Raw genomic sequence first — 13,178 nt, forward strand, 5'->3', positions numbered from 1 at the left:
GTTTCTACTGAATGTTTATTCCTTTCCACTAAAGTCAAAAAATTGTAATTTGAACCATGGTAAGTTGGGGGTTATGTGCAGTACATACATAATACGTTCATACACGTACTCTCTGGTTAACACATACATTAGGGAGATAGCTAGATCTTTTTCCGTATCAGAAGATGTAGAGTATTTCTGGGGCACCTGGGTGGCTCAGATGGTTAAGCCTCTGCCTTCCGCTCAGGTCGTAATCCCGGGGTCCTGGGACAGAGTCCTGCATCTGGCTCCCTGCCCTCTCCCACTGCACCTCCCTCTGCTCATGCTCTCTCTCTCTCTGTATCTCTCTGTCTCAAATGAATAAATAAAAAAAATCTTTAAAAACAAATGAAAGAAGATGTAGAGTATTTCCTTTTTTTCCGATGATTTCTTTTTTTTTTTAAAGATTTTATGTATTTATTCATGAGAGACAGAGGGAGAGAGAGAGGGAGAGAGAGAGAAGCAGAGGGAGAAGCAGGCTCCCAAGGAGCAGGGAGCCCGATGCAGGACTTGATCCTAGGACCCCAGGATCATGACCTGAGCCGAAGGCAGACGCTTAACCATCTGAGCCACCCAGGCGCCCCCTGATGATTTCATTGCAGGATTATGAGTGCAGTCTGATTTACCCAGACCCGTACTGACAGACATTTAGGTTATTTTCAGTATTTGCTATTACATGTACTGCTGCAATAAACAGTGGTGCGTGCATGTATCTTGTGCTAAACAACAAAATCCAACTGAGTACAATCTAATTTATTCAACAATTCATGAGTCAGGCAGCATCTCATCTAACAAGAAAAGAGCTCTGGGGAGCTGTACAAAACAGAAAGCTTTCATAAGCAGAAGGGGGTAGGAAAAGAAAGTTTCTAGCACAAAGTGCATTGCTTCAGGCAAGGTCACTTTCCTATGGGGGATTGCAGGGGTCTCTCTGGCAGATTACCTCACTAGTGCTGACCAGGTAATTCCAGACTGAGTGGTTAAAGGTTGTGTCCCTGGGAGAGGCTGAAACTGCAATCAGCTTAGGAATTAAGTTTTGGTTTGCTGACATGGACTTAGCATAAGTGACTCCATTTAGGGCCTGTTGTTTCTTTTCTAACAGTTACATTATACAAATACATATTTAGGATTCATTCTCAGATTATAGGTGCTAAATCTAAAGGATGCATATTTAGATTTCTTTTTAATTGCCCTCCCAAAAAGACTGAACCAGTTCACATCCCCACCAATGATGCATGAGAATGTCTGTCTCTCCCTGCCTCCACCCAACCCCACACTTGAACTGTTCCTAGACACAAAACCAACATTCCGCCATCACAGGCTACCTGGAAATAACTATGCATATGTTCCTGCCAGATAAAGCTATTTGAGTTCCAAATGAAATTCCTAAAGCGGAAAGATGATAAGAGTTCTTAAATTTGCCAAGGCTGCTCAGATGTTCACGTTCACATTCTGCTGTTCACAAAATTCTCCTACATTTTAATAGCGTTTACGTCAGTGAGCATGATTTCAGCGCCTCGTCTAAGTGAGCCTGGCTTAAAGAATCAGAAAAATAACTAGCTCATAAAACAGGAAGTTTGGAGCGGGGTTGAGCTTCAGGGTGGGTCGATTCAATGACTCGACAATTTTCTCAAGCACCCAAAACAAAGCCTTTTCTTCTCCTTCCCTGCCATTTGCAGAGTTTGTTTCATCCTAAGGCTGGTTGTAACATGGTTGCCAGAGCGGTGGGATGTAATACGTTTCCTTATTCAGGTTTTCATGTGGCTTTCTTAGCACACACACACAAAAACACACATATCCTCTGGCATGCCTCTCTTTGCCTCTGACTGGTCCATACTGGCCCTGATCAGCCTATTCTTTTTTTTAGATTTTATTTATCTTAGAGAGAGCATGAGCTGGGGGAGGGGCAGAGGGAGAGGGAGAATCTGAGGCACATTCCTTGCTGAGCACAGAGTCTGACTCAGGGCTCCATCCCAGGACCCCAAGATCATGACCTGAGCTGAAATCAAAAGTTGGATGCTCAACAGACTGAGCCACCCAGGACCCCAGGTCTGCCCATTCTGAACATACTATAACCAGGGTAAAGTGAATATTGCATTCACTACGTTCACTACACTGGTTTGGTTTTCGAAGACTATCACAGAGACTATGAAATGTCCCCCCCTCCAAAAGCCATTCTTCCCTGTTTCTGCACCTGATTTTCCCTGGCGTATGGACATCCAGAATGAAGACTTAATGTTCCCAAGCTGCCTGTGTTGTAAGGTGTGGCCGTGAGACTAAGTTCTGGCTGAGCTGAAGTGGCCTGTGTAACTTCTGGAAGGGTTCTTAAAGGAAGAGAGCAACCCCTTGCCTTTCTTCTCTACTTCACACTGACTGGAATGCAGACATGATGGCTGGAGCTGCAATCATCATCCTGACCCCAAATGGAAAACTACTTGTGACTGGCAGAGCACCAACAGAGGAGGATCATGAATCCCTGATAATGGAAGTCCGTAGGCATGCTGATCAACTAACTGTATTAGTCTCCTGGGGCTGCTGTAAAAAGTACAACAAACTGGGTAGCTTCAACACAGACACTTATCCTATCATAGTCTGGAAGCAGAAAGTCAGCAAGGTGAATTCCTTATGGGCTCTCTGAGAGATAATCTGTTCCATGCCTCTCTTCTGCTTCTGCTATCTGTTGGCATTCCTTGTAGACACATCATGCCAATCCCTGCCTCCATCTTCACATGGCCTCCTCCCTGTGTGTCTTTGTCTTTGTGTCCAAATTTCCTTCTCAAAAGGACATCGGTCATATTGGATTAAAGGCCCACTCTCTTCCAGTATGACCTCATCTTAACTAAATATAGCTGCAACCACCCTATTTCTAAATAATGTCACCTGCTGAGGTTCTGGACCACATGAACGGGGGAAGTGGGGGGGACACTATTCAACCCCATACAGTAGGTAAGGTCAGTGGTAACATCTTCAAATGTAAGTTAAACGGACTCTGATTCTGGCACCAACTATATATATCCCCTCTCAGGATATTATCCAGGAATGCAGCCCAGCACCCAGTATCCAACGACCAATTCTAATTGCTAAAGGTGTTTATTTCAACAAGCTTATCTTTCACTGTATTATGGCCTCAGGAAGTTTAATCTTTTTCTGAGGTTACTCCTGGACTTCTCATCTCTATTCGACCTAAGTCAAGGGCATTCTGATTAGGTGGTAGTATTCTCAGCCTACTCTAAATTTTCAGTCGTACTCTATAGTGACCATAGGATTTTTACCATGTTCTGCCTCATCTAGTAGTTAATCGTGCTTTCTCTTTCCTCTGGGGACTAGAGGTCTTATTCCTCTCTGTATAATGGGGTCTTGGGGGTCCAGTGAAGAGCCCAACAGGGGGCTTGATTTCACAACCCTGAGATCATGACCAGAGCCCAAATTGAGTCGGATGCTTAACCAACTGAGCCATCCAGGTGCCCCTACCATCTCCTATCTTATTCATATGGATAGGATTCAATTTGTGCCAACTTTGAATTTTATCAAACCAATGACTATTGATTATCATGAACCCTGTGACACAAAAATATACGATGTTAAACTTGAATATGGTACTTTGGGCCAATAATAAAACAATTCCTTGGAAGAGAGATCTGTTCTTGTAGGCCAAATGGATAAGAGTAGAGTGTTTTAAAACTTTAGTGCACTAAAATTAGGTTGGTTTGTTAACATTACTATTTGACGTTGTTGTCTCAGTGATTTCTGATTTCATTTTATTTTTTTAAAGATTTTATTTATTTATTTGACAGAGAGAGAGACAGCGAGAGCAGGAACACAAGCAGGGTGAGTGGGAGAGGGAGAAGCAGGCTTCCCACCGAGCAGGGAGCCCGATGTGGGACTCGATCCCAGGACCCCGGGATCATGACCTGAGCCGAAGGCAGACACTTAACGACTGAGCCACCCAGGCGCCCTAAATAAATAAAATCTTTAAAAATTTTTTTTATTAATTTATTTGTCAGAGAGAAAGAAAGCACAACCAGGGGGAGCAGGAGACAGAGGGAGAAGCAAGCTCCCCACTGAGCAAGGAGCCCGATGCAGTACTCGATCCCAGGACCCTGGGATCATGACCTGAACTGAAGGCAGACGCTTAACTGACTGAGCCACACAGGCGCCCCAGTGGTTTCTGATTTTAAACACTATCTTATTCCACTTATTTTTTTCCCCCTGTTCTGCAAGTTACCTACTTTTAATCTCAGATATTTCCAAAATAAATGAGTTTCAAAAGAATTTTAAAAGTTTTCATAGTTGCAGGGTCACCTGGGTGGTTCAGTCATTAAGCGTCTGCCTTTGGCTCAGGTCATGGTCCCAGGGTCCTGGAATCGAGCCCCGCCTTGGGCTCCCTGCTCGGCAGGAAGCCTGCTTCTCCCTCTCCCACTCCCCCTGCTTGTGTTCCCTCTCTCTCTAATAAATAAAATCTTAAAAAAAAAAAAGTTTTCATAGTGCAAGGATATAGGTTGTACTAAATGATTACCTGATGCATGGATATTCTCAAAGAACTGAAGGGACTTACAGTACTTTGCTTGAAATCTGCATAGTAGTAGATTTTGAAAAAATAGCCACAGTACTTTACAGCTCAAGTCCTCAAGAGGTGGGATCTGAGCTGGTCTTGCTGACTTGCAATTGAATGTGGTGAAAGTGATACTGTGTGGATTTTACAGTCTAGGCCTCAAAAGGCCTGTGGTGTCTGTTTTTGCCTTCCTGAAATGCTTTTGCTACTTATAAATAAGCTCAGTCTAGACTACCGAATGATGTTAGACCACATGGAAAGAGGGGCCCAGTCGAGCTACCAAGTGAATGCAGCCTCATGAGTGAATCTAAGTAGGATCAGCAGAAATGCCCAGCCAACCTACAGAATCATGAGAAATAATAAATTATTGATGTTATAAGACACTACGTTTTGGGATCATCTGTCACACAGCAAAAGATAACTTCCACAGACAGAATCTTTAATCTATCATTAAGCATGGGGCTCCTGGCTGGCTCAGTCGGGGGGAGCATGCATCTCTTGATCTTGGGGTCATGAGTTTGAGCCCCACACTGGGTGTAGAGAGTATTTAAAAATGAAATCTTAAAAAAAAAAAAGAAGTAAAGTGCCCAGAAAGCAGAATTTGAGGTAAAATTAGTGAAAGTTAAAGAACTTAAATAATCAATTAAATTAGATAATAAGTACATGAAATTTAGAAATAAATTTACTAGGTGCCCTTTGCATGTATATATAATCACTTTATACTAGGAGTGGAACATATGCTTGCCCTTAGGATTAATAATAACAGAATAATGAAAGGATAAGAAAAGTTATTTTTTAAAAATTATTCAAGGATGTAAGTTCTCAGATAATTGGATTACTACCCACAAACTCATTAATCTTCCTTGTACTTTAAAAATCAATACAACATGGGATGCCTGGGTGGCTCAGTCAGTTAAGCATCTGCCTTGGGCTCAGGTCATGGTCCCAGAGTCCTGAGATCGAGTCCCATATCGGGCTCTTTGCTCAGCAGGGAGTCTGCTTCTCCCTCTGCTCTGCCCCCTGGTAATGAGCTCTCTCTCTCTCTCTCTCTGATAAATAAATAAATAAATAAATAAATAAATAAATAAATAAATAAATAAAATCTTAAAAAAAAACAATCAATACAACAGGGGCACCTGGCTGGCTCAGTTGGAGGAGCATGCAACTCTTGATCTTGGAGTGGTGAGTTCGAGCCCAATGTTGGGTTTTAGAGATTACTTAAATAAACTTTAAAAAAATCAATTCAACAAAAAACCATACTCCAGTATCTTTAAGAACATAGATGTAAAATCTTCCACAAAAGACTAGCAAATTGAATCTACCAATATAGAAAAAGGATTATACATTATGATCAAATGGTATTTATCCCAAGAATGGCAAAGTTGATTTAACATCTGAAAATCAATTAATGGGATACACTGTATCAAGAGAATAAAGGACAAAAACTACCAATAATCTCAATACAGTAGAGGTATCTGACAAAATTCAACACCACCTCCTGAGAAAACAATCAACTAGGAAATCAACACAACCCATTCCCGTCATAACCGATGAATATTCAGTAGATCAATTATGTTTTGTGCCTGCACTTAATTTAAGTATTCCTTTGTAAATACACCGGTTACAACCTTTTTTTTTTTCTTTTAAGAGGGAGAAAGAGCAAGCACGTGTGGGGGGGGAGGGGCAGAGGGAGAGGGAGAGAGAAAATCTCAAGCAGGTTCCATGCCCAGTGCAGAGCTTGATCTCATTACCCTGAGATCATGACCTGAGCCAAATCAAGAGTTGGCCATTTAACTGACTGAGCCACCCAGGCGCCCCACAACTTCTTAAGAGTACAATGAGGCTTATGTCTGCCTATACACCAGATAAATATACCCAGGAGTGAATCAGTCACACAAAGCACATTAAATATGATGGTAATTTTGCTCTGAATATCAGAATAAAGAATGAGATTAGGAAATTGCTTTGGTTCACCAAAAATGAAATGCAGTTCATACTGAAGGACACTTAAGTGAGGATGACACACAGAAACTCCCGAGTTCGCAGGGACTAAGGTCAAAATTCAAACTCGTACCTGCACATGAGTCTACTTCTCTACCAGGGTGTTAGCCAGTCTCTATTACCATAAATAGGTGGGATGTTTCAGCTTCCAAATCTAGTCACTTAATCAACAAAACTTTGGCGCGCCTGGGTGGCTCAGTTGGTTAAAGTGTCCGACTCTTGGTTGGGGCTCAGGTCATGATCTCAGGGTTGTGGGATCGAGCCCCATGTTGGGCTCTGTGCTCAAAGCAGAGTCTGCTTGTCCCTCTCCCTCTGCTTCTCCCCTCCCCCCAAAATAAATAAAATCTTAAAAAAAAAAACACTTAAAGAAATCAAAAAATTTTCATTGAGCATTTACTAATGTGCCAGGCACTATTTTAAGAGCTTGGGACATATCAGTAGACTGAGAGATCCTTGCCTTGTCTAACTGAAATTCCAGTTGGGGAAGGCAGATGATACACCGTAGGGAATTATGTAATATGTTACAGAGTGAAACATGCTATGGAAAAGAGAGTAGATCAAGGGATGTCAGGAGCAATTTGGTGGTGGGGGGTGTGTGTGTGTATGTGGAGTTTTCAACCAGGTGGTTAGGGGAGTCTCACTGAGATGAGATACTAGCACACACTTCAAGGTGATGAGGGCCTCAGCCAACTAGATTTCAGGAGAAAAACGGCCAGGCGGCAGAAATAGCCAGAGCCAATGCCCTGCAAGGGCCTAAGAAACCTCTCCTCTGGGTGTCTAATGCCAGGTCTTCCTGGTGAGTCCATAAACCTTTCGGAGAGAATTCGGAAGAACTTAACCTTTCTCTCAGTTACGAATGTAGGCAACACAGTCTGCTCCTCTCACATGCCTGTGACCCCTGTCTTCATCCTTGAGTCTGTAAGTCATGAAACCATCTTAGGTTTCAACCACCCTCATACAGTGGGGTCTCAGTGGTTCCCCGTGTATTCGAATATGAAGACTTTACACTGGACCAGTGCAACAAATAGAACTGTAACTGGTTTAGGGAACCACAGATCAAGACAGGCATGGAAGGCACGTGGTAGGAACAAAAAGAAACTTGTTAGGAGCCCGTGAGAAATCTGCTCTGGGTCTAATCCCACAACCTGTCCTAATCCAGTTTCATTTGTCATTCTTGCTTCTGACTAATGGACTAGCCTCCGCCACTGAAAACACTAAGACTCATTCTGGTATGATGTCACCCCTAGAGAGGTGCAATCTCAGCTGTCTCGAATGATAGAAAGCTGAGTCAGGGTTAAACCTCTTCCATTTTCTGTAATTCCTTGTATTATAAAAATTCCAAATATAGCCAGATCATTGATACTTAACTGTTTAAAAAATGCATTCCTAATATCTAGAATTTGTGATATATAGAATTTCCCATTACCATATAAATTTTATTAAAAATAAAACACAATAGGGGGCACCTGGGTGGCTCAGATGGCTAAGCATCTGCCTTTGGCTCAGGTCATGATCTCCAGGTCCTGGGATCGAGCTCCATGTCAGGCTCCCTGCTCAGCAGGGAGTCTGCTTCTCCCTCTGCCTCTGCCTCTCCCCCTGCTTGTGCTCTGTCTCTTTCCCTTTCAAATGAATAAATTTTTAAAAATCTAAAAAAAATAAAGTAAAATATAATAAAAGGATTAGAATCCTTTTATTTTTTTGCATGATCTGTTTTTTTGGTTAAATTATAAAATTATTTTTTGCATTCTGGTACAGTCATTCTTTCTAGTTTTATTTTTCATTTAACCCATATGTGAAAAAATAATCCAATAAAACGAAAGACAACATTGTCTTTCCAGTTTATTCAGAAAGAAAACCCCAAATATAGTGACATATTAGGGCATAATATGAACCAAATGTGGATAGTAATTGATAAACTTATTCACATGAAAATAAACTTAAGAGAATTACAAGGAGAGACAGTCTTACTAATCACACAACTTAAATACTGGGGAAGAAATAATTTTTCAATATCAGTTTCAATCAATAACCCCATTATTGGATATCAGATGGTGAGTTTGCAAAATAAAAAGTCTTCTGGAAAATAGAACATCATAACAAAATTGTTAATGCATGAAGGAAAAGATTCAAAGATTTGACTGGTAACAATCTGAAAACTTCCTTACTATAAAAGGTATCATAAACAAGTTAAAATATACATGACAGACTAAAAACATAATTGTGCAGTGTACCTTAAAAAAGATACACATTTTATTTTATTTTTTTTTAAAGATTTTATTTATTTATTTGAGAGAGAGAGAATGAGAGATAGAAAGCACGAGAAGGAAGAGGGTCAGAGGGAGAAGCAGACTCCCTGCTGAGCAGGAAGCCCGATGTGGGACTCGATCCCGGGACTCCAGGATCATGACCTGAGCCGAAGGCAGTTGCTTAACCAACTGAGCCACCCAGGCGCCCAAAAAGATACACATTTTAATAAAGAGTTACTATATATCATTAAGTAAACACATAGAATGAGCAAGGGATATGAAGACAATTTACAGAATAAAAATTGCCAAAACACACCCATAAAATATCCAATCTGATAATCTAGGAATGCATCCTATAAACATATTACCACAAATATTTAAGGATTTACCTTTAGGGGCACCTGGGTGGCTCAGTTGGTTAAGCGACTGCTTTCGGCTCAGGTCATGATCCTGGGGTCCTGGGATCGAGTCCCGCATCCATCCACCTCATTCCTCATCGGGGAGCCTGCTTCTCCCTCTGCTTCCTCCCTGCTGCTCATGCTCTGTTTCTCTCTCTCTCAAATAAATAAATAAAATCTTTAACAACAGAAACAACGAAAGTATTTACCTTTAATACTTTTTAAAAAAAGAAGATTTTATTTATATATGTATCTTTAGAGAGAGAAAGAGGGAGAAGGAGTGTGTTTGCCTGTGAGCCAGGGGAGGTGCAGAGGCAGAGGGAGAGAGATCTCAAGCTGACTCCACGCAGAGCACCAAGTGGATGCGGGCCTGGCAACCTGGATACCATAACCTGAGCTGAAATCAAGCTGCAGGCTTTACCAACTGAGCCACCCAGGTGCCCCTTGAGGATTTACCTTTAAAAATGTTCACTGCAGGGGTGCCTGGGTGGCTCAGTCGTTAAGCGTCTGCCCTCAGTTCCGGTCATGATGTCAGGGTCCTGGGATCAAGCCCCTGCTCAGGGGGGAGTCTGCTTCTCCCTCTCTGTGCACTCTCTCTCTCAAATAAATAAATGAAAAATATTAAAAAACAAAAACAAAACTTCACTGCAGGGGCGCCTGGATGGCTCAGTTGGATAAGCATCTGATTGTTTCTGCTCCATTTCACAGTCGTGGGATCAAGCCCTGAATCAGGCTCCAGGCTTAGCATGGAGTCTGCTGGAGATTCTCTCCCTCTCCCTCTGCCCACCCCACCGCCACTCACGCACATGCTCGTTCTTGCTCTCTAAAAAAAAAACGAGGGGCGCCTGGGTGGCTCAGATGGTTAAGCATCTGCCTTCGGCTCAGGTCATGATCCCAGGGTCCTGGGATCAAGCCCCGCATGGGGCTCCCTGCTCAGCGGGGGGTCTGCTTCTCCGCTTCCCTCTGCTTCTCCCCCTGCTCATATTCTCTCTATCTCTGTGTCTTGAATGAATAAAAAAAAAAAAAAAAAACTTAAAAAAAAGAACAAAAACAAAAATTAAAAAAATATTCACTGCAGCATTTGTAGCGAATATATCATAAATGTTATTTAATAAATATGGTATGCTACCATGTAGCCATCAACAATAATAACTGGAGGAGTGCCTGGCTGGCTCAGTCCATGGAGTGTGGGACTCTTGATCTCGGGGTTGTAAGTTCAAACCCCACATTGGGTATAGGATTACTTAAAACAAAAATAAAATGTTAACCATCTGAGCCACCCAGGCACTCCAAAACAAAAATAAAATCTTAAAAAAAAAAAAAAGAATAACTAGATTTCAAATACTTAAGAGTACAGTATAATCTCACTTTTATTGAAACACACTTATACAAAACATTTTTAAAAATTCTTAGTTACATGTATTTGCTCAGGAAAAAGGTATACCAAACCACAAACAATGGTTTTTCTCTGAAAGTTGTGATTATAAAGGGCTTTATACTATTGTTTTGTTTGAATTTATAAAACAAATATGTATTACATTTATAATCAACAAAAAATGAAGACTTTCCATTTGGGGGAAGAGAAAAGTTTGGGGTTTAGAAAATTGGTAAAAAAATAAATTTCTATACTGTATGAAGAAAAATGGCGTGGGTCTCCTTTACAGGAGATTTCCCTTCAGACTGACGGTTTTGTTACTCCTTCTGCTTACAATTCCAAAAGTAAAGATTTTAAAGAAAATCCAAGTGTCTCACTTCATATATACTTTAGTTACTAAGGGGTGTAGTTGCAAATGGAAATTCACTAGAAGTTAAACCTAATGCATAGACGGTTAACATCAGCTAGTAGAAGGGTATGGGATGTGAATTTTACAGAGGGCTGGTTTTCTAAATTATAAAATCCACAAATTCAAAATCCAAATATGAATGACAGACACATGCTCTGCAACTAATAAATAGGGAGGGAGGTCGTTCTGCTTAATTTAATTTTACAGTCTCCCTCCATTCCCCCCCCCCACCACCAAATGCAGTTCTTCCTTTAGGAGCCTAAATATATATATATATATATGTAAAATTCCCTTTTAGACTAGACAGCTGTCACATTTTCCCTCCACTCCAATATTCCATAAACATTCTACCTAGATTGCTGGTAATTCACAAAACATGCCTGTTCAGAAACTTCCGATTTATTAAAATAGAAATGGCTCTGTATTAAGAACAATCTATAAACACTTCAACAAAATAATTTCACCCTGAACATTCTAAAGTGAATTTAGACCATTAAATCAATGAATACATTAGGTTGAAGGAAAAAGGACTTTCCTGACTGCTGAAGAAAAACACAGGTTGTGTGGACACATCGGCTTCTCGGGAACTGAGTCATGCCTTACAAATCACTTGGGTATTTAAAACTGTTACAACACTCTTGTTGACTTCGCGTGCTAATGACAATCTACAAAGTATGACACAGAAGGGCAAAATGGTTCCAGCAGAGAACTTGAATAGAACCAACTAGGAGAAAGCCTGTTGTCGGTAGAAAGCAGGCTATTTTTGACCACTTAAGGAAATGCAAGCTTTTGAAAGAAGAAATCGGTTATTTGGTTTTAGTAAGGGCAGTGCCTTTTTCCCACTTACCTGCCCGAGGAGATGACACCTGGTCTTGTTTTAGCAACCCGTATTACAATCCACATTCCTTCTAACCCAAGGCAAAGATTAGAAACCGGTCCCCAGCCTGGCTGCAAGTCCATCCTGAAGTACAAGTGTTTGCTCATGACCTCACCCACGCACACCCCGAGATCTGTCACTGAGCAGACAAGTCCACACAACAACCTGTTGTTCCGCCCAGAGCTTTCCATCATGCTCAAATACAGCAGGTAGAACAGATTTTAAAAAATGGGGCACCTTCCTAAGGCAAGTACTTTTCATTTGGGGGAGGCTTCCTTCTGTGAAATGTCTCTTCTCTCCAATTCATTCTCAGTTCTGCTTTAGGATTCATCTTCCTAAAATACCACTTGGATGAGGTCACTCGTCACCGAAACATCTTTAAGCAGATCCTTTTCCCTAAAAAAAAAAATCAAACCCCATAATACAGCAAACAAGAGTTCTCAGTGTCGATGAATCAACGGCCCTTTTTAAAGTCCTTTTTTCTACCATTCCTTATAGACAGAAACAAATTGCTCTACATTCCCTGAGTTTCTGCTCGTGTTATTCATGTCATTTCCTGTACATTCAATGCTCGCTTCGTCTACGAAAACCCTTCTACCTCCCCTTTAGGCTTAGCTCAATGTTTCTCTAAGTACCTTTCAAATAAACACTTGAACCCACAGCCCTGTGAATTTGAAGCCAGTCCTCCCTAGGTGCTTCTCCCCCTACCCGAGATGGTCTTAAGTACCTTGTCCTTTCTGTTTGGCCACTCCGTGGATCTCATGACCAAGAGGGAGCCATCGTCTCCTGCTAGTGTGTTAAGCTCCTAGAAGCAGATTCTATCATTTTCCCTTCTACGGCCCCAAAGTACATCGAACTACATTAAGTGTGTCCTCGGTAAGTAATTGAGCAAGTTAAAAATGGAAGCCAATTTTGGAGAAGCCAGTGCTTTTATAGAGCTTTTGACAAGGAGGCAGCACAGTGGCTCAAAGCGTGGATGTGGGGGGTCAGAGCGCTCTGGAGTTAGGGTCACTGGGTGATTCACCGGCAGCCGGTTTTAGGCACTTCCTCTAACACATGAAGTCAACCATACCTGCCTAGTATGGGGACTGTGAACATGGAGGAATGCCATGAACACACCTGACGTGAGACCTGTAGCTCGTGCTAAGGAGAGAACTGCTAGGTGTCTCTCCCTGGTGCTCCCAAGCAGTCCGCCCAGGGGCACTTCACTACTTGTATGACTTAGGTAATAGTCAAGTCCTCAGGGGAAGACTGGCCTGTCAACAAGCACTTCCTGCATGCTAACAAGTCCCTGGAACCTCTCAA

Source organism: Eumetopias jubatus, unplaced genomic scaffold (assembly GCF_037043125.1).
Source record: "Eumetopias jubatus isolate StellerSeaLion01/CBP00866 unplaced genomic scaffold, mEumJub1_p1.0 scaffold_16, whole genome shotgun sequence".
Taxonomy (NCBI): Eukaryota; Metazoa; Chordata; class Mammalia; order Carnivora; family Otariidae; genus Eumetopias; species Eumetopias jubatus.